We start from the raw sequence: 22,942 nt of genomic DNA on the forward strand, positions 1-22,942 counted from the left end.
CTAACAAGACTGCCCACCCAGGTTGGCTGTTTGTAGTTTTTAAAGCTCATTATTTTCGGTATGAGTAGTTCATTACCATTATTTTTTTGTATTGAGGTTCTTTAGCATATGTAGTTTGAGAAACATTCTAAGTAAGTGCAAATTTAACTCAAAAAAAATTAAAAAGATAAAAAAACCTTTGTGGTATGTCCAGAAGATGTATAATGGGACTTACTTTTAACCTAGTAACTTAAGAAATATAATGTAATAAATATCTAAGCATAATGTTTCCTTTTGGCCAACATCATTTAATACAGTATTCACCACTCAATCTAAAATTTGCCCTTTCTGTTATTTTTGAGAATTCAGTGCTCTGTGAGTGAAAGGTTGTTTATCAAGCTAGCCTAAACAAAGGTGGCTTTTGGGTAAATGGCAGATTTTGTGTTTTCTCTCCTGAACATGGGTACTCCGCAGTTGCAGAGAGAGGCTGGTGACAGTTTGGTTTCTCCCCCTCTGCAGCCTCTTGGTCAGATGGTTCATTGCAGTGAAAGCAAAAGCTGACCAAATTTCTTGGAAAGTGGGCGTGTGCTGGCTCCAACGAGGCAGGACCAGCTATCAAATCTGCTTGTAGGTGGAAAGCGCTCTTTTTCTCTGCCGTTGGGTACGTCTCCCGGCCAGCGCCTTTACGCTTGTCCTGCTCCCGAGCAGATGCAGTGATATTCTTACAGTACAGTTGACAAACCTTGTCACCAGCTCTGCGGGCAGAATGTTTTTTTTTAAGTGGAGAGAAACTGAACTATTCCTTCTGGACCTCGAATGCCATGGGTCCTATTATCACTTAAATAGCAATGATGCTGTCAGTCAAAAAGCTAAGTTTTATAAAACTTACATTAATTATTGCAATTTAAAATATGCAGATATAGGATCTTTTTAAAAGAAATAACTTGAAGAAATAAAACAAATTGGTTTTATTGAGATAGAACTTATACACAATAAAATGCACTTTTTTCCTTTTTTAAAAATTTTTTTATTGTTATGTTAATCCCCATACATTACATCATTAGTTTTAGATGTAGTGTTCCATGATTCATTGTTTGTGCATAACACCCAGTGCTCCATGCAGAACGTAAAATGCACTTTTTTTTAAGTGAACAATTCTATGCCTAATCCTTCATAGGTACCAATACAAGTCTCCCAGAGAATCTCTTCATGTGCTAATTAGCCAAACTCAAATAGCTGAATCAAAGATAATTAATATGCTAAATAGTTGGTCAAAATATTTCGATTCAACTTAACCAATTCACAAGCATATCATTTCCCAATCTGATGTAAATATAACAGCTTTCCTAAAATATTATATGCTTTCCTTAATGTAGAATATTCAATTATCATAAATGTGTTTGCACTAATTGCTTGCACAAGTTTGTAATCAACTTACATTCAATGCCACTGACCTAGGCAAGAAGCCCTGGAAATATAATTTCTGTGGAAGGATATTCTTTTTTCAACCTGTTTCTTCATGATTTCACTATTAATGTCTTTTTTTTTTTTTTTTTGACACGTTTTCCATAAGTAAAAGGCCAAGGTTGACAGACATTTTCTGGAAAGATCCGGATAGTAGCTATTTTCAGTGTTCTGGCCATATGGTCTCTGCTTCAACTACTTAACTCTGCTCTTATAGTGTGAAAACAGCCATAGACAGTCCATAAGCACAAAAGCATGGCTGTATTCCAATAAAAATTTATTTACGTAAGCAAGTAATAGGCAGGATTTGACTCACTGATTATAGATTGCCAAGGCCCCCAGTAAACCTAATAGTTTCCAACTTACTTATTAAGATTAAAATGTCAAAACAATTCTGTAATGGGGATATTAGCAATAAATAATCAGGGCAGCATTCAAAAGCCTATATAGCCTATGAGCACCAACAGTATTATTTCAACTAAGATTAACTACTGTTTACAACCTGGGGTAATATAAACACGTATTCTTTCCTCCATCCCAGCCAGAGCTCTATAAATGTGCTACCTTAGGACAGTGAATCTATTGGGAAATAGTTTAAGGCCACCAATAATTCACCAATTCATTAAATCTTCAACTATACTTCTGCATTAGAGAAGAAGCTTATCTAGGTCATTGAATCTCTGAGTATTTCTCACTGAGAAAGAGGGGGCTGTTTTTCTAAAAAACGGAGATTTGGGGACCCCCTCCTGGCTTGTTGGGCTGTAGCAATGCTTCTCTTACTGAGGATTCCTTGTTGAAAGGCACGTTAACTAGGGTCAGGAAAATAGTGAGCCCTGATCAGCTGGTGCTGTCTGAATCCTATGTTTCAAAAGGTGAAACAGCATGTAAAATGAACTTGCAAGTGAAGCAGGTTCTGCAGATCAGGAAGATGTGCATGAAATTTTTTTAAATACTTGCTAAGCGTTATACAGGAGAAGGTTATATGGAAGATCAGGTTTTCAAAGATGGTGACATTGGCTTATTTTACAAAGATTTCAGCAAACACACTTATATAACTCAAATGGGATGGATTTTGGTTGACAAAAATGCTATGACCAGAGACTTGCAGGTCAGTATTTGTTAATTCAGTATTTGTGGTGACTTTGTAGAGCATAACTACCAGGAATAATGAGAATCAACTGTTTATCACTTTAAGCAGAAATATTAAAAGCCACTGCCCAATTAGCTTCTTGTTTTATTCCCTCTGCCATGAGAATGTCAGGACCTAAGTAGGGACTGTTTCTTAAGCCTGAGTTCTGAAATGGGAATGCACAGAGTAGAGTCACAGTAGCCAACCCCCAGCTAGCTACATGCAGTATGAATGAGAAATAAATGTTGCTTGAGGTTGCTGCTGCTTTAAAGCTACCTAATACAGTGTACTTATCATCTTGCCAAAATTATTTATCAGTGAAAAATTATTTATGTAAACACTTGATAACAAGTAACATGTTCTGTGTCTTACACAGTGTCAAACACACAGTAGCCCTCCATAATTATTGAATGAATGAATAAATGGATGAAAAAAATAAAAAAGAACTAGGAGATATCATAGTATATAGTATCACCCACATTTGTTTGGGAAGGATAAAAGTAGTTCAAGTGACTGGGGCTCTTTTTTCCTCCCCATTATGCAGGCATCCACACCTTCTTGTGCAATGCAGGCCACATTCCTAAGACATGAGGGGGAAGATTGGAACAAACTGATTTGACTACATTGGACGCGTGGTCATTAGGGCTGCTTTTGAGTCTGGCAGAGTGGATATTGTCTCTATTAGTGACCCCTTAATTGACGGCAACTTCATGGTCTACATGTTCCAGTCTGATTCCACTCATGGCAAGTTCAGTGGGTCAGTCAAGGCTGAAACATGGAAGCTTGTCATTAATAGAAAGCTCATCTCCATCTTCCAGGAGAAAGATCCTGCCAAAATCAAATGGGATGATCCTGGTGGTGAATATGCTGTTCAGTCCAGTGATGTCTTTACCAACTTGGAGAAGGCTAGGGCTCACTTGAAAGGTGGAAGAAAAAGGGTCATCTCTGCCTCTTCCACTGATACCCCCATGTTTGGAATGGGCATGAACCCTGAGAAGTATGACAACTCCCTCGAGATTGTCAGAAATTTCTTCTGCACTACCAAGTGCTTGGCCTTTTTGGCCAAGGTCATCCATGACAACTTTGACATGGTGGAAGGACTCATGGCCACATTTCCATGCCATCACTGGATGGCCCCTGATGGTCCCTCTGAGAAGCTGTACCTTCAGGAAAGTACACTGTACCCAGTCACAGACAAACAAACAAAAACAAACAAAGTCTCTGGGGATTACTTGAGGATATGGGAATAGATTGGGTCCTGGAATCATCATGAAGCCATTTGTCCAACTCTGTGCAATACCATTTGCCCAAGAATCTGGTACTAATTCAGTCTAGAAAATAGTTTGGTGAAGCTTGAGTGAGTGATGAGTCTTGCGCTTGATGTGCTTCCAGTAAATATTTAATAAATATTTGTTGATCATAATGCCATTTTAAATAACATTTCATGAAAAATGTATCCTGACTTATTAAAATAAGGAAATAAACTAGAACCCAGGGAATACCCCATCAAGATTATAATATATCTTTGATGAGCAGATGAGTGATTTAAAAATTCCATGTTACTAAATCAAGGCCACAGCAACACAAATTTACTTAGTTCATTTATTTTTAAGAATACATTTTAGCTTTGAATATTTATGACAGTTTTAAGCATGCTCACAATGTATTGCCTTGTTTGGAAAGTATAATTAAATTTCTGCTTTGGGAGATATTGATATTATTAATGTGTCAGGATAAATCTGAAAGCACGGTGTGAAAATGGGAGCACTAATAGCTTAGTCCAAATCACTGCCTTTCTGTTTGAACAACTTTTTTTTTTTTAAAGATTTTATTTATTTATTTGAGAGGGAGAGAGAGAGAGAGTGCACATGAGCGGGGGGAGGGGCAGAGGGAGAATCAGACTCCTCGCTGAGTAAGGAGCCCAATGTGGGGCTCGATCCCAGGACCATGGGCTCATGACCTGAGCCGAAGGTGGATGCTTAACCAACTGAGCCACCCAGGCGTCCCTCTTGGAGCAACTTTAAACATTATGTGTATATGATGAGTCACATATCCAGAAGAGTAAAAGTTGATGTAAAATCCACCTCCTTGGGACAACCACCGTCTCCTTTCTCGGTTTTGCAGGCAATACATGCACTATGTCATTTATTTCACACCTGACATCTGGGAAGAATAGTAAAAAGTAGCATAACATCTTTTGTTTGTGTCTTAAAAGGTTTTCCTAGACACCGTAGTTGTTCCAAGCCCAGAAGACTTTGTCAGCCCAAACTGGACCAATTACTATTACTATAAGGAGAACTTATAACTGTATTTTTATCCCTTTTATGTTCTTTAAGTTTTACACTGACCTGTTAATTAAAACAATTCTAAAACATTGTAGTATTTGCTTACTAAATCAATGAATTACTGCAAGTATAAAACAGAATCTGAGCTTTAACTATTTATTTTATTGCTAAAGAAAGTCCATTTGTAGAATTTTGTTAAGGGGAAAAAAAACTTCATGTGAATCTTTGAGAGACTTTGATACATAGTCATTCAATAAAACAGGTGATTAATATATTAACTATAGAAGATAAAACTATTTGACAAATTTTTGAGAAAACTAATGCACCTGCAAAAATACTCATAAATCAGGTTCATTTATTCCCAGAATTAGAGAAGCCCTCCCAAAGATGCTCAGGCTTATAATAAAGAACAATAAAATTTAATTAGGTATCAAATAAAGGGGGGTGAGGAAGGAGTGAGGGAGGAAGGAGAGCTATTGAGAGAGAGCAGCATGTGAAAAGGTAAAGATGTATAAAAACATGAAAAGTTTGAAGAAATTCATTCAAATTTGATTTTCAGGAGAACACTATAGAGAAATAAAAACATTTTTAACATAGTCCATTTGAATCCCCGCCATGTGTGTTAATATATTACTTGGTGTGAGGACATCAACATTACTCCAGGTGCCAGGATAAGTGACAGCATACCAGCTCTTTAAGAGTTATTGGTTCTCAAAAGTATTTGGTTTGTTTTTTGTTTCTTGTTTTTTGTTTTTATTTTGTTTTGTTTTGTTTTTCGAGAGAGAGAGAGAAAGTGCAAGCAGGGAAGGGCAGAGGAAGAGGGAGAGGGAGAGAGAATCTTAAGCTCAACACGGGGCTCTATCTCTTAACCCTCAGATCATGACCTCAGCCAAAATCAAGAGTCAGACACTTAAGCAACTGAGCCACCCAGGCACCCCAAAAGTATTTGTATTTTCCATGCTTTATTGTCCACAGTCATGCTCACTTTACTGATCTTTCAAGATAAATCAGATCAAACTTTGGCCAAAATTGATGTGGTTAAGAGAAGTATAGCTATTTCTTATATACTTTTCAGAAGTATATAAGTATTTTCTAAGGAAAATGGAATCTTTTAAAAGATGAGGACTGAGACTACCTCTAAGTCAACACTTTATCTGTTTTTGAAAGTAAATCTGTGCTAATGGAAAGCATCATTTTCCAGCATGAATTAAATTATTGTGCTCTATGTTTCCTGCTGGAGAGAGTAGGTTCCTGGCAATATGATGTTACATTTGCATGTTGATAACACACAGTTCTAGGCTGTTCCTTTCAAATTCAGAGAAATACAAATATATTATACCAAAGTATTCTTGAGATATATATATATATATAGTCCATTATATTTTGCGAAGCACATTTATGGAGCTTCCAATAAAATCTGTAATATTTATAAATCAAGCAGCCAAGTAACAAAATATCTTACTTTTCAAAAAGTAGGATACATGCATCTGGTTCATCATTGATAAGCTTATCTCATTTTCCCAGAAGGACATCAATAATCTATAAGAGTTGTTTCTATTACAGGAAGATTCTTAAAAACCAGCATGTTTATATAATAGGATACAGATGAAATGTTTAGATTCTTGTCAATATAGTCTTAGGAATATTTTTTTTTGAGAGGGAGAGAGAGAGAGAGAGTGCACATGAGAGGGGGGAGGGGCAGAGGGAGAATCAGACTCCTCGCTGAGTAAGGAGCCTGATGTGGGGCTCGATCCCAGGACCATGGGATAACACAGGGATAGTTTTTCAAATTATGTAATAATTTCATGTGTGAAAACAGAACACAATAACAAAAAAGAGTTAGGGTTCCTTTATAATCAAATACCCTAGTTTAATTAAAGAAGGATTCAAATTTTAAAATATCAATTTGTATATAACTTGCAGAAACAAATTTATTCAGTGAAGCTAGTAGATATGTAAAGACATCAGCATTAAAAACAAACATTCTTGGAACACTTAACACTTCACTAAATTCTATGAAATTTTTATTGTGACAGTGTCCTCTCAGTAAGAATACAAAAGTAATCTTAACCTAAAACTTGATGGCCATTATTCACAGCATACCAATAATTCTAATTTGATTTGCTTTCAAATTTATGTAGTGATTTCTTCCATAGTCCCCTTTTAGCCATAATATGGGGTGTGATGTCTCAAATAAGGCGGTTTGAAGAAGTTAATGTAATTATGCAAGAGGGTAGACTTTATAACTTCAAGTCTATCATTATTTACAATAAACATGGTGGGAGAATAATGAGTTATGTGAGAAGTATTTACTGAAACTATATTAATGTAATGTTTACTAAAGAAAAGGCATATATATATCCAAATTCCTATTCCAAGGTGTCTACTCCACCACAAAACTTTTTAGTTTTGAGACATAACTTATATACCCAGCTTTATTTTAAAATAGGGAATTCTATCTTTCAATAAGTCTTTATTAAGCACTAAGATTAAGGGAAAAGCAGTTAACGAGATAGGAATGATTCCTTTACTCATGGCCTACCGTCTATCATAGCGTCTTTCAATCCCTGATTGTTAGTGGATGTCTACTAAAGATATAGAATTCCTCATAAGAGTTTAAGATTTTTTTATTTTAATATAAAAAGAAATATATAAATGTAAGTATATTCTAAATAAGTGCCATCTAGGACTTTCTATGGTAATGAAAATGTTCGGTGGTATGCTGTTCAACATGGTAGCTACTAGCATGTGTGGCTATTAAGTATTGAAATGGGACTAGTGTGACTGATGAACTGAGACTTCTAGTTTTATTTAAAATGATTTAAATTAGAATTTAAATATTCATATGTGTCTAGCAACTACTGTACTGGAAAGTGTAGTTTAGATGCTCTTGGAGGTGAAGAGTGCCATTTGAACTAAGCACTTCTCGGTTGGGTTTTTTGTTTGTTTGTTTATAATCAGGCTTAACCATGTGAAGCCCAAATAATATCATGGCCTCCCATCCTACTAATGAAGGTTTCCAAATATTTTAAATATTGAAAGATGGTGGGAGTTTTCAGGCATCACAAACTGGTAAATAAGAATGCCTTACTCAAAAAGTCCGACGCATAGTAGCAAGTATGCAATTCAGGTTATAAGTAGTGATTTATGTCCATTAAAATAGCATTAACTCCCAAATTAAATTAGTATCCATAAATTGAAGCATGGACTTTTAAAATTGATTATTTAATTTGTAAATTTATTTTGTGTATGAAGATTTATTTATTTTAGAGAGAGAACGAACACGCGCATACACACACACACACACACGGGGGAGGGGCAGAGGGAGAGAATCTCCAAGCAGACTCCCTGCTGAGCACAGAGCCAGAAGTGGGACTCATGAGATCATGACCTGAGCGAAACCAAGAGTCGGATACTTAACCGACAGCCACCCAGGCACCCCTACTTTGTGTATTTGTATAAGAGCTATAAGCCAAAGCAGTTTGCCTAGTTTTATGATTCACTTATTTAAATAACAATGTACTTTAAACAATTTATCAATACCGAAGAGACCATTTTTTTCCTTGAGAAGGTATCATTAATCACTTAAACTTTAGGAGCACTAAAGAGTAGCAAATTATATGTCAGTCATTATCCAACCAGTTTTATGTATGTATGAAGCTTACAACTTAGGCAATTTATTTGAAATCCAGTAGTTGATAAATGATGGATTCAAGATATAAATACATATTCTTTTTTCTCCAGAATAGCATACTCAGTGTGATTGGTAAAATAATGGCTCCTCCAAGGATATCCACTTCCTAACCCCTGGAACCTGTGAATACGTTACCTTACATGGAAAAGGGTAACTTGCAAATGTGACTATCCCAGATTATATGGTATCCTGGATGCAATCACAAGGGTCCTTTTAGATGGAGGGAGAAGGTCAGAGTGAGAGAAGGAAATGTGACACTGGAAACAGAGGTCAGAGTGAAGTGAGAAAGAGACCACAAGCCAAAGAATGCAGGTGGGTACTAGAAACTGGGAAGGTTAAGGAAATAGATTCTTCCCTAAACTCTCTGGGAAGAATGAATTTCTGCTAGCACCTTAATTTTAGCCCAGTGAAACCCATCTCAGACTTCTGACATTCAAAACTGTAGGATAATGCATTTTTGTTGTTGTTAAGCAATTAAGTTTCTAATAATTTGTTCCAGTGGCATAAGAAAACCAACACAACCAGCTTATTCAAACAATGCCTGCAGATAACAGCATCCTTAGAAGGTTGTTTAGGGTCCATTTTCATGCCCCTCAGCCCAACCCCTTCCTTCCAGCTTAAGTGGCAATAAGGGGGAATCTCATTCAACCACACTTAGGACACTCTCACAGAGAATTTCTGATAAATGCATTCTTCTCCCTGTCATTCTATTTCCAGTGGTGTTTCATGGCTAATTAATTATAGATTGGATATATCTTTGAAAGCATTTAGCTTAACCACATCACAATCTGGCTCCACTTAAGTTTTTATCGGAAAACAGAACAGAATTAAATAGACGCTTTTAGTCTGGAAAAGAAGCTGGAAAATGTAGGATGTTGCAAAGAGGTTGTACAAATGGCCAACAAAGTGCTTGATATCACTAATCATCTGGGAAAAGCATATCAAGACCACAATGAGATTATCACCTCACACTTGTTAGACTGGTTATTATCAAAAGGAGAAAAGATAAATGTTAGTAAGGATGTGGAGAAAAAGGTGCCCTTGTACATCATTGGGAGAAACATGACATTTTGCAGCTGCTATGGAAACAGTATTGAATGTCCTTCAAAAAGTTAAAAATGGAACTATCATCTGATCCAGGAATCCCACTTCTGGATATTTATCCAAAGGAAATAAAATTAGGATCTAAGGAGGTATTTCTACTCCCATGTTCATTGCAGCATTATTCACAATAGCCAAGATATGGGAACAACATAAGGCTCCACTGACAGATGAATGGATAAAGAAAATGTCATGTGCATATATAAAAGGGACTATTTTGCAGTCTTTATAAAGAAAAACTCCTGACATTTGTGACAACATGAATGAACCTGAAGGACATTATGCTAAGTAAAATGAAGCAGACACAGAAAGACAAATATGCATGATTTCACCTATATGTGGAGTCTAAAAAAATTGAATTCATAACAGTAGAGAGTAGAATGTTGGTGCTACGGGATAAGGGATGGGAAAAATGAAAAGATGTTGGTTAAATGATTCAAAGGTTCAGTTATACAGGATGAATAAATTCTGGAGATCTAATATGTATAGAATAGTGACTCCAGTTAACAATAGTGTATTTTATACTTGAAATTTGCTAAAAAAAATTGATCTTAGGGGCTCCTGGGTGGCTCAGTTGGTTAAGTGTCTGACTCTTGATTTCGGCTCAGGTCATGATCTCAGGGTCCTGGGATCAAGCTCAGTGTCAGGCTCTGTGCTCAGCAGGGAATCTGCTTGAGATTCTCTCCCTCTGCCCCTCCCCTCCTCAAATAAATAAATAAATACATCTTTAAAAAATAAGAATTGATTGTAAATGTTCATAACCCTATGAGGTTATGGATGTGTCAATTAGCTTGATTGTGTTAATCATTTCACATATCATATATATATGTATATATATATCAAAACATTACACTGTACACCTTAAAATAGACAATAAAAATATTAATACTTGTCATAGGTTGCTGGAGAATTTTAATGTTGATATAGGTATCACAGAAAATGACTTAATTATATATATAATAGTTGACAAAATAAAATAAAATACCATTTAATACCCCCCCAATAATATTCTGTACATCAAATTTGCTGATTCATGTTTTACTGGGAGAGAGCAGCATCTTTTTCCTACCACATACACTTAGTTCAGTAAATGGTGTAATCGCCCTGCTAGTCTCATGATGGTGCTATTTCCTGTTTTTTCACATTCAAATTTTAATTTCTCTCTAATGTATAGTTTTTAAGAATAGGAAGGAAATCTGGATTTATTCATTATAAATATATATAATCAAAACTATTTTTACTTTATTTAAATGCATTCAAATAACTCTATTTGTAATAGGGAAATAACAAAATCACTTACATGTACAAAAGTCCCAAATTTACAAAGCTGATGAGTTTTTGATCTTTACATAAAACCTGCAAGATTGGCAAAACAGCTAGAGATTACCATTTTACAGCTGAAAAACATTTGCGTCTAGAAATGTCAACATGCTAAAGTCATGCAAAAGATAAAGTGGTAAATCTGTGACTTAAGCCCAGTTCTTGGCATTTCCATCACCGAGATTGGTTTTATGGCTCATTGGTGAGCCAGTTAGTAAAATGCGAAAAGTGCTCCTGACACCTAGAAAATTAGAATTGTCCATTTGGAGAAACAGTTGGTTTCATTATAGAACTCTGGATAGGATATTAGGGAAGGAAACTAGCAGTTGTGTTGGAACTTAGATATGAATTTCAAAAAGTTAGCAACTTGAGAAGTTCACCTTCTTTAGGTTTTATCTCCATCATTGAAAAATTTCTCATATTTGAACATTCTATATAACTTCTAACTGGCTATTCACTTGCATGTTCTGATGTCTTTCCTTGCAATTGCTGATGGATGTATCATCTATGTAATACTTGGTAATAGGTCCATGGCATTTGCATATTATCTGATTTAGTCTTCATAACAACACTCTGAGTTACATATTATTTTTGGCCTAGAATCTGACACTCAAAGATCGAAAACCCTGCACAAGCTTCTACAAGAAGGTACTGGCCACCTCACAGTCTTTCTTTCCACCATAATATTGTCTACCACTAATTTTTTTTTTTTAAAGATTTTATTTATTTGACAGAGAGAGACACAGTGAGAGAGGGAACACAAGCAAGGGGAGTGGGAGAGGGAGAAGCAGGCTTCCCGTGGAGCAGGGAGCCCGATGCGGGGCTCGATCCCAGGACCCTGAGATCATGACCTGAGCCGAAGGCAGACGCTTAATGGCTGAGCCACCCAGGCGCCCCTGTCTACCACTAAATTTGAAGTGAGTTATTGACTTTTGATGATAGATCCCTGCAAATCGAGTAAAAGAAGATCCCTCGGAGAGGGTATGTATTGTTTCTTTTCTATAAAATGTTCCCTTCCTAAGTGATAGCTAGTGACTGATGTAAATGATTTCTCCATGTGATAAGAATAACAAGTAATAGAAGAGTGTTTTAAAGAACTGCCAGGGCTCCAGGAAAACCTTTAACCAAAGCCATAACAGTGGACAAAGGAAGGACTGAATGTAACCCCAGTAAAGATGACCACAGAGCCAGCCAATGAACAAAGAAGCGCTTACAAATAAGACAATGGCCCAAGTTAGACCCCCCCTTAAGCACTACTGGCGTAGGGGAACTTTGCCCTGGAGGAGGGTACACATTACAGCATGACTCTCAACATGGCATTGACAGGAGATTGAGGAGCAGTATGGTTGAAACAGGTTTTCGGAGATAGAATCGTACTTTGGAAGGCATCTCATTTACTTGATACATTTTGATTCCCAAAAGTAACCTATATGGATTCTTATTTCTGTGCATGGCTTGAAAGTAAAGGTCACAGTCACACAAAGTGTTGTCTGTTTTGTTCTCTGATGGATTCTGATCATACAGAATAGTTTGGGCACATTGTAGCCTCTGAGTAAGTATACGTGTTGAATGAATGAATCAATAACTCACTGTATGTGAGCAGCCTCCAGTACCACAAACAGAGCAGTGCATTTGTTTAACACATGAATGTAACATCTACTTTCAGAACAAATCTAGAAAGCTGTAGAAATAATCTAACCTAATTTCCTCATTTGATAAATAAAAATGAGGTCCAGGGGCACCTGGGTGGCTAAGTTAGTTAAGCTTCCAACTCTTGGTTTCCACTCAGGTCATGATCTCATGGGTTGTGGTATCAAGCCCTGTGTCAGGCTCCGTGCTCAGCAGGGACTCTGTTTGAAGATTCTCTCCCTCTGCCCACACCCCCCACTCTCTCTCTTTTTCTCTCTCTCAAATAAATAAATAAATCTTAAAAAAAAAGATGAGGTCCAGAGAAAGGACATGGTTTAACCAAGGTCACACAGAGGCCAGAAATCTAGGCAAAAATAGAGAAAATAATTCTCAGTTCCCAATTCAGGTTTTGGGTTTTTTGTTTGTTTGTTTGTTTGTTTTAACCCCTTCCTTTTTATTTATGACATAACTGGACAACATCTATAAATTGGTTAAAGGAGATTTCTAGAAAAGAAGCAGAAACTAGTGCTTGTATAAACATCAAAAACTCAAGCCAATTTCTGGTTGCATCCCCCTTTTGTCCCCCTAAAGCTTTCTCTCAATGATGGCTAGTATGCTTCTGTCTCTACTGCCTCATTTGTGTGTTATATATGGGGATGGCGTGAGATTATCCATATTTGTGTTTACTCTTCCCTCTTTGTAATGGAGTATAACAATGTAGATTGCCTTGAGTTCTGGAATAAAATTGGGATTTACCAGGAGGTAGAACAAACATTTGAAGACTGCATTTGCACAGTACATGAATTTCCGCTCACCTCTTTGTCACAGATGTAGTCAGATACTGTTGAATGGAGCTGTGGGGTGTACATATGCCCGCATTGCACTTCACATGTTTGCCTGATGTTATTTGTATAAACCTAGGCTGCTGAATGGAGGGTGACCAGGAGAACGCTAATGACTATCTCTGCCATGTCACCCACAGTATACATTCAGGTTGATTGCAAAGTTTTAGTAAATCATACAGTTGTGGAACTAGAAGAGCATAATTGGTAGGACTGTAGGTTTTGAACTTAAGACAAATCTGGCTTTGAAATAAGCTACCCATGGTGCTTATGGACATGTGAACAAATAACTATATTATGATGTATGGTAAGTATTATAAGAAAGACTCATACATAACAAAACAGGAGACAAATGTTGGCGAGGATATGGAGAAAGGGGAGCCCTCTTACACTGTTGGTGGGAATGCAAACTGATACAGCCACTCTGGAATTCCAGACAGTGTGGAGGTTCCTCAAAAAGTTGAAAATAGAGCTACCCTATGACCCAGCAATTGCACCACTAGGTATTTACCCCAAAGATACAAATGTAGTGAAAAGAAGGGCCATATGCACCCCAGTGTTCATAGCAGCAATGTCTGCAACAGCCAAACTGTGGGAGGAGTCCAGATGTCCTTCAACAGATGAATGGATAAAGATGTGGTTCATATATACAATGGAATATTACTCAGCCATCAGAAAGGATGAATACTCACCATTTGTATCAACATGGATGGAATTGGAGGGTATTATGCTAAGTGAAATAAGTCAAACAGAGAAAGACAATTATCATATGGTTTCACTCATATGTGGAATATAAGGAATAGCATGGAGGACCATAGGGGAAGGGAGGGAAATCTGAAGGGGGGAAAATCAGAGAGGAAGACAAATCATGAGAGACTATGGACCCCAGGAAACAAACTGAGGGTTTCAGAGGGGAGGGAGGTGGAGGATTGGGGTAGGCAGGTGTTGGGTATTAAGGAGGGCATGTGTTGTGATGAGCACTGGGTATTATATGCAACTAATGAATCACTGAACACTACATCAAACACTAATGATGTACTATACAGCGGCTAACCGAACATAATAAAAAAATAAATAAAATCACACACACATAAAAAAAGAAAGACTCACACAAAGTATAACATTATGATCAAATATGAAGTGATTAATTCTGAGGAGAAGTAGTTATCAGGAGGAAGTGATATTTGAACTGGATTTTGAAGGATGAATAGGAATTCACTAGGAGAAAATTATGGAGCAAGATATTCCAAGCAGAGAAAATGGGTTGAACAAAAAGGACAGAGGTACAAAATTGCTTGAAACACTCAAGGAACAATGGATCGTTCAATATTGTTAGTATGCACAAAATGAGTTCTGATATGTCAACCAAGTTAGACTGCAAAGAGCCTTGTAATGGACTAATAATACTGGTTTTCATTTTGTCATTTTCAGATAATTCAATTTTAGTGAGTATTATGCCTTTCAATACAAAACATGCTACACAGAGGCTCATGCATTGTTATAAATGTAGACTTTGTGACTATACATATATATATATATATATGCAAGCAAATGAATATGCAGATAAAGATTTAGTGTCTTACACAGCCTTAAGATCTTGGTAAATATTTTTTTGAGTAGCTGAAAGGACAGGAAATACATCTAGAAGACACTCTGGCTACTAGGTTAGCTCATGGCTTTTCTCCCAGGTCCTGTACCTGCCAGTAGTCTTTTGATTTTCCAGGAAGCTTTCTGGAAAGTCTTAACAAAGATATTTGGCATGTGTACATATGCTTTAAAAAAAAATAGCAGGGCCTAGAATGTATTCATCTCTATAGTGATCTTTGTTCGATTGGGGCACAAACATTGAGGCTAATCTGTTTCACTGAAAATGAGGAGCTCAGAATGCATTAGAAGAAAGAGCTCAGCCTCAGGCCACTCTGAGTACAGACGAAATGCCATCCAAGTACAACATGTTTTCTTGGGATCAGAATGTGTTAGACCTTGGGCAAAAATAGCCAACCCATCTGCTCTGGGGAGGCCTGAACCAGAAAATCGGAGAAACAGTATGTCAGATTTAAACCCAGGTCAGTGGATGGAAGTCATTCCTGAAGCAAAATGGTATCCTATGCCTACAGCTCAGACTCAGTAGACAGGAATTGTTTTGTTTTGTTTTTTTAAAGATTGTATTTATTTATTTTAGAAGAGAGAGTGAGTGTGAGCAAGCAGGGGCAGGGGCAGAGGGAGCGAGAGAATCTCAAGCATACCCCCTGCTGAGCACAGAGCCCGCCATGGGGCTCAATCTCAGGACCCCAAGATCATGACCTGAGTCAAAGTCAAGAGTCAGTTGCGTAACCGACTGAGCTACCCAGGCGCCCTGTTTTTTATATAGATAAAACATTGTGTTTTCTGTGCCAAATAGAAGCAGAAAAGGGAAAGAATTCATCCATGTTTTAGGAAAAGCTCATCTTGGGCCACTGCAAAATAGACAATGTAGTTACTTTGTAAAACACTGTGTGCATTATTAATTGCATGAAAAGTGAATATGTGGGCATGTAACAATGTTCATGAAGTGATAGTGATGATGACTGTGAGGATGTTTGCCTTTGGTGTTCCTTGCCCAGCCTCCTGCTCCAAAGGGGCCTTGCCATCCTATCACCTTGTTCCCTCAAATCAAAGTGTGCATACCTCATTAATGGCCACTCTCATCCTTAGTGCCTGAACGGGTAAGCGATTCGCCTCTAAACATGACATACTACGTCATCAGCTGCAGACAAGCTCTTGTACAGGATGTTCACAGAAGAATAATGGGAATTTTGAACACCATGCCACATCCAGCAGGAAATGTGTTGTAATAGACCAGAATCTTGCTACACAAATTGTGCTTTGTGGACCAGCACTAATAACATCGTTTGGGAACTCATAGAAAAGCCCCATCTCAGCCCCATCACAGATCACTAAAGGTGATTCATAAGCATATAAAAATTTGCAAAGTACTCCTTTAGACTTTATGCATTTAGAGTTCCTGGCCCATAGTAGGCACTTGATATGTGTTTATTTTTTGTCCTGACAGGTTTTGAAGACCTAAGCTTTTGAAATCCTAGTATCAGTTCTAGGGCTGAAGACATTAGCTGCTTTCTAATTAGGAAGAAAGGAAAAAGAAAAAGAAAGAAAGAAAAGAACTAACGCTTAGGGAGCCTCCATTTGTGGCAATGTGGAGACTAAAAGTTTTTGTAAGAAATCTTGTAAGTGGGGGTACCTGGGTGGCTTCGTTGGTTAAGCCATCAACTCTTGGTTTTGGCTTGGGTCATGGTCTCAGGGTCGTGAGATGGAGCAGTGCATCAGGCTCTGTGCTGGGCGTGGGGCCTGCTTAAGATTCTCTCCCCCTCTCCCTCTGCACTCCTGAACCACGCTCTCTCTCTCTAAAAATAAAAAAGAAGAAAGAAAGAAAGAAGAAAGAAAGAAAGAAAGAAAGAAAGAAAGAAAGAAAGAAAGAAAGAAAAGAACCTTACAAGTGATACAAATGATTCTGTTGCATGTGTTTAGTGCCCTATATTCCAGAAGGTAACAGGCCATTTACCCAAAAGCTATAAACTACACTTAATGTTCCTGGAAAAGCCTGGACAAGGCACAAAAGCATAACATAGCATGTTGTGTTTAGAACACTAGTGAGATGCAGTAAACCTCATGGGGAGAAGAAAATCAAGGCTAAGAAAAACGAAGGGACAGGACCATGAAAGGATGACTACACTATGTAGGATGTCTGGAATTTGGAGGATCCTGGTGGCAGGGCGTGTGGTTCAGGGGGTCAAGTGTCTTTTTGGAAACTATTCTGATAGTACTGTGGAGTATTATAGGAAGGTGAAACTAGAAACCAGGTCAGTTTGCAACATATTTTAATATTCAAGGTGAAATGTAGTTAATTACATCTGAGTTCTGATAAAGTAATTACAATAGAAGGAAAGAGATGTTTAAAAAATTTTTTTTAAAAATTAAAAAAAAAATAAGAGTGAGTAGAAAGTTATTAGTGACCATGGATACAGTGGTGTGGGGGAAAGAAGAGTTGATTCCCAGGTTTCAGCCTTACATAAAAGAATGTTGCCATTTATTAAAATAAGGTCTAAGAGAGAAGGAACACGTTTTAGAAGAAAGATAGTTTCAGCTTTACACAATTTGGGTTCAGCATACCTATGGCAAATCCATATAGGACAATCTAGTGGATAATTGAATGCATAAGTCCAGGTGCAATATAAAGATGCAGCTAATTATGTGGTATATGCTATAGAGTAAGTGACCTAAATCAATCCTTGGTCTTTCCTCTAAATTATCCTGCCGCTTCTTTATTCCGGCAGCATTTCATTACCTTCTCCAATGTTCTGCTTGCCAGGAGGATGCCAGAACATGTAAAGTGAGGCCCTGAGAGATAGGATAAATAACTCCGCTATTTCTTAGGTATTTGACTTTGGAATGATGATTTCAATTTTGAGGTCCAGGGTCTTCATCTTCAAAGGGCATTATGAGGATTAAATATAAATAAAGGGGCTCCTGGATGGCTCAGTCTTTAAGCGTCTGCCTTCAGCTCAGGTCATGATCTCAGGGTCCTGGGATCGAGCCCCGCATCAGGCTCCCTGCTCCGCGGGAAGCCTGCTTCTCCCTCTCCCACTCCCCCTGCTTGTGTTCCTGCTCTCGCTATCTCTCTCTGTGTCAAATAAATAAATTAAAAATAAAATAAATAAATAAATACAGATCTTCTTTGACTTATGATGGGGTTTCATCCTGATAAACCTAACAAAAACCGAAAATATCGTTAGTTGAAAATGTATGTAATACACCTAACCTATGGAAAATCACAGCTTAGCCTTGCCTACCTGAAACGTGCTCAGAACATTTATATTAGCCTAGAGTTGGGGAAAATCATCTCACACAAAGCCTATTTTATAATAAGCTGTTAAATATCTCATGTAATTTATTGAACACTATACTGAAAGTGAAAAACAGAATGTTTGTATGGGTGCAGAATGGTTGTAAATGTATCAGTTTTTACCCTTTGGGCCCTGTGGCTGCCTGTCAGCGGTGGCCGCTGCCCAGTACCACGAGAGAATATCATACGGCATATTGACAGCCCGGGAAAAAGATCCAAATTCAAAATTCAAAGTACGGTTTCTACTAAATGGAAATCACTTTCACACCATCATAAAGTCAAAAGTCATAAACTGAGCCATCATAAGGAGGGGGCCATCTATATGTGGGATAGAGTGTGTAGAATAGTATCTGAAAGTAACCGGTGCTCATAAAAGCTGGTTTTCCTATACCACCCTTTTTCCCCCCATTAGTTGAGGTGAGTTAAGTAGCCTGTCAGGAAATGGTCACTGATCTGCTGCCTGATTACTCTCAGAAGAGCACTGAGTGAATTCTCTCTCCCAAACACATAGTGTATCCTGACACCTCAAAGAATATCTTTTTCAAGGAGGAATAATTTAGGTGGAATCCTAATGTACTAGAGAATAATACTCCATTTTATAACATTGGAGCCAGAGGTCTTTTCTGATTTCAGTTGTGCCACCAACTAACTGAGTACTCTCAAACATCCCCCTTGGCTCTCAATTTCTTTTCTGAAAAAAAAAAAAAAAAATGGCTGTGGAATGACTCCACATCGTTTGTCCATCTGAAATAATATGAGTAAAAATGACATTCATTTCCTGGTGTGTAATATAAAATGATAAACTTCAGACAATATCCATCTGATGAAACCTTTTGCTGTCCAGGTTCTAGAAGCTGTTGAGTCCCACATATCATTGACATGTTTTGCAATCGCGAGAACTAATTAGTAGATGAGATGTCTGAAAGAGTTTATTTGCCCGGGCTCCTAGTGGTGCTTTCTCAAGGGAAGCTTGATTGGTTTGAGCCTTGGATGATGAACAGACTTATTTCCTGCTGTGTTCTTCGGCATGGTCTGTTTCCTGTTCCAAATCCTGCACACGAGATTGGCGGATCTCAAAGTCTGGCATCTGGGCTAGCAGTATCATGAAATTACCAGGGAATTTTTTAGATGAAAACTCTCAGGTACCAACTTAGAATTACTAAATCAGAGTAATTGCTGTCAAGTCCAGGAATCTGTGTTTTAAGAAGCCCTCCAGGTGAATATAATGCATGCTGAAGTTTGAAAACATTTACTTTGAATCTTCTTGGTCACATCCACCAGTGGCAGCATCACTTGGAGCTTGTTCGAAATCTCAGGCCCACCCCAGACATGGTGAATCAGATCTGTAGTTTAAAAAGAGACTCCAGTGATTCATATGCACATTAAGGTAAAAAGATGCATGGGCCCAGAAAGAAGCATCATTACGTGTAGACAATCAGGTTATTATACAATAGTATAATAAGAGGGATTCTAAATGCTTACAGCTGTACTCTATTTAAATATTCTAAGATTATCCTCATACTGACCATACCTACTTACAGTTCCTACTCAAGCACTTTTTATTTTTTTAAGTTTTTATTTAAATTACAGTTATGGTAATTTTATATTACGGTGTAATATTAGTTTCAGGTGTACAATTCAGTGGTTCACTTACAACACTGGGTGATCATCACAAGTGTGCTCCTTCATCCCCCTCACCTATTTAACCCATTCCCCCACGCACCTCCCCTCTGGTAACCATCAGTTTGTTCTCTATAGTTTTTAAAGGTGAGCCTTAGAAAATTCACTAAGATGGACTTGGAAGGACATTGCTGGCATTCTGGTCTTACACAATTTAAGTCTGACCAATCATTAACCTTTACTAATAGAAATAGAGATAGTTATTTCAGTCTCATTGCTATGTATACTCAACTGTATACTGTATACTGTTGAGGTTGCTTCTCCCTACAAATACCATAAGTGAAACCTGTTGATCATACTAAGCTTTTTTCTAATTAACTTGTTAAGAGTTACTATGTCATTGTTTGTCAAGGAAGAAGAGTCTTTTTTAATCATTGAAACATTTTATATTAAGAATTCTACTTATGACTGGGTGTTATACGCAAACGCATCATGGAACACTACATCAAAAACTAATGATGTAATATATGGTGATTAACATAACATAATAAAATAAAATTAAAAAAAGAATTCTACTTATGTATGAATATCATAGGAAAGATGACTTTCTCTTTTTGATTTGTCAGATTTTTCTTCCTTTTATCCTAAATTTGGTAAACAAAATATTTCTTATTATGGCTATGGGTTAATTAGAATTTGAGACTGTCAACAAATACATTTATTTCTTTATGCATGATTGTTTTATCATCTGCATTTGATAATTTCAGTATCTGAAGTCTTTTTGGTTCTACTTGTCTTTCAGTTTTCTTCTGGTTTTAACTTAAAAACTCAAGTTTTCTGTGTTTTCCATTATTTTTGAATATACATTAAATATTGCATGTGAAAAAATGCAAGAGTGATTTGAAGTATATTATGAAGGCAGTTTCTTTCAGAGAACATATCCTTTGCTTCTGTCAGGTACCAGAGAGCATTACCAGTCTGCAACTACTTAAACCAAGTTTAAATTTGAGATTCCTTGATCCAAGAAAGTCAAATGTGTGCCCAAATTCCATGTAATGGCTCTCTCACTTCTAGTTTTCCTTAATCTTGAGGGTACAGCATTTTGGAAGCCTCAGTTCATTGTGGAGATGGTCTGTTAAACTGGTTCTGAATTCTAACCAGGAAAACATATATCCATGTTTCTTTATTTTAATATATGAATGTTCTTTCTTACTCAGAATGACCTCCCTCTACCAGCTGCATGAGATGTGAATTGATGATTCTAACTCTAAAGTAAAATAGGCTTTATTGAAGCAATGGCAGAAAGGAGTTATAGCTATGGAAAGAATACAGCTCTGGAATTTAGAAATGTAGGTTGTAGTCTTAACTGTCACTAACTTGATGTGATCTGGACAAAGTATTTAATCCCCTAGGTCTTAGTTTCCCTTTTTTTATAGCTTGAAGTGGCTTGCTGAACTATTAGTAAACATTCTTGGAATAATAATAATGATACACAAACTTTATTGATATAATATGTGAAAAAACTCTGCAAAGTGCCATACAAGGATTATGTGTATTACATCATTTTAACCCTTTAAGAACCAGTAGAGTAAGCAGTCTTATTATTATTCATGTTTTACCAGTGAAGAAACGAAAACTCAGAGATTATGTAATTTTCCAAATGTCATATGTTTAATATATGCCAGAGCTGGGTTTCAAATAAACTGTTTGACTCTGAAGCCTTTGTATTTCACTCTCTTATACTCTTAGCAGGGTTAAAGGCCACCTCATTTTGGCGACCCAAAAGGGTGACCAAATAATACTGCTCACTATAATATCTCCTGAAAATAAAATGGTATTTATAGTAAAATGCTAATTATATGAGCAATGCAGAGGTATTCAGGAAATTCGTCAGTTTTCCTTTTCTTCCCAGTTCCTGTGAGTCATTGCTCTTCAAGTAAAATATAATGCCTTCAGGTGAAAAGCTAACTTTGCTAGAAAAACACCATCAGCCATGAGAAATTGTGACAATGAGGTCTCTCCTGTCAAGTAGTGCTTTTGAATTAGATACACAAGGCCTGGCCACTGTGAGTACAAGGGAGTCCAGCTGCCTCCCTTCTTGCCTTAGACATGTAGCTCTGCATACTCACTGTTACTCACTGAAAGCCAGTTAGTATTTGCAACCTGAAGCATCCTCTTTGGGAACGAATTGCAAACTGGATAATTGGCCAAAAGAACTCAATGTCATTCATAAATTTCATGCTGCTTGGTGTGACTAAGGAAGCTAAATGAGTAACTGTAATTAACAACAAATTATTTTTTTCCTAACCCATATCTTAAGCTTAAAAGTCCAAGAGCCTCTAAGAAATTAATACATTAACATTCTTTCTTGCCAATCTTCCTTCTCTTGGAAGTTGTGTGATGTACAAAGAACGTACATACATTTCCTGGTGAAAGACAATCTGCACGCATGGGTGAGGGAAATGAAGAACTAGATAAAAAAAGAAGTCATTCTTCAAGGTAGAGGCAGAGAGTGACTAAGAACAGAAAAGCCAAAAGTGGATAGTGATTCATTACCAAAAACATCAGTAGGGTCGTGAATAATGACTGACTGTGTTTGAAAGTAAAGTCTTTAAGATCATTATTTGGACCTAAAAACCAAGATTTTAGAATCTTTTATGACTCAAGATTGGTGGCTCAGTTGGTAATAAAATACACCACGAGGTCCTTTGTCAAGATGAAGCAAAATGGAGTGACCAGAGATAGGAAATGAGTTATCAATTGGAAAAGCACAGTAAGGAGTGCCTGGGTGGCTCAGCTGGTTAAGTGTCCAACTCTTGGTTTCAGCTCAGGTCTTGATCTCAAGGTGGTGGGTTCAAGTCCCATGTTGGGCTCTATGCTGCACTTGGAGTCCACTTAAAAAAAAAAAAAAGAGAGAGAGAGAAAAGTAATACCAAAGTATATTCAACTCTGTGCTTCTTTAAAACTAAGCACCAGTTA

The 22,942-nt window shown here is 37.2% G+C and overlaps 1 pseudogene; it reads left to right on the forward strand.

Annotated features, from left to right (window-relative positions):
* Positions 1–3,159: 3,159 nt before the first annotated feature.
* Positions 3,160–3,808, forward strand: LOC110580722 (annotated as a pseudogene).
* The last annotated feature ends 19,134 nt before the right edge of the window (positions 3,809–22,942 follow it).

The sequence above is a fragment of the Neomonachus schauinslandi genome, chromosome 5 (genome assembly GCF_002201575.2).
Source record: "Neomonachus schauinslandi chromosome 5, ASM220157v2, whole genome shotgun sequence".
In the NCBI taxonomy this organism is placed as follows: domain Eukaryota; kingdom Metazoa; phylum Chordata; class Mammalia; order Carnivora; family Phocidae; genus Neomonachus; species Neomonachus schauinslandi.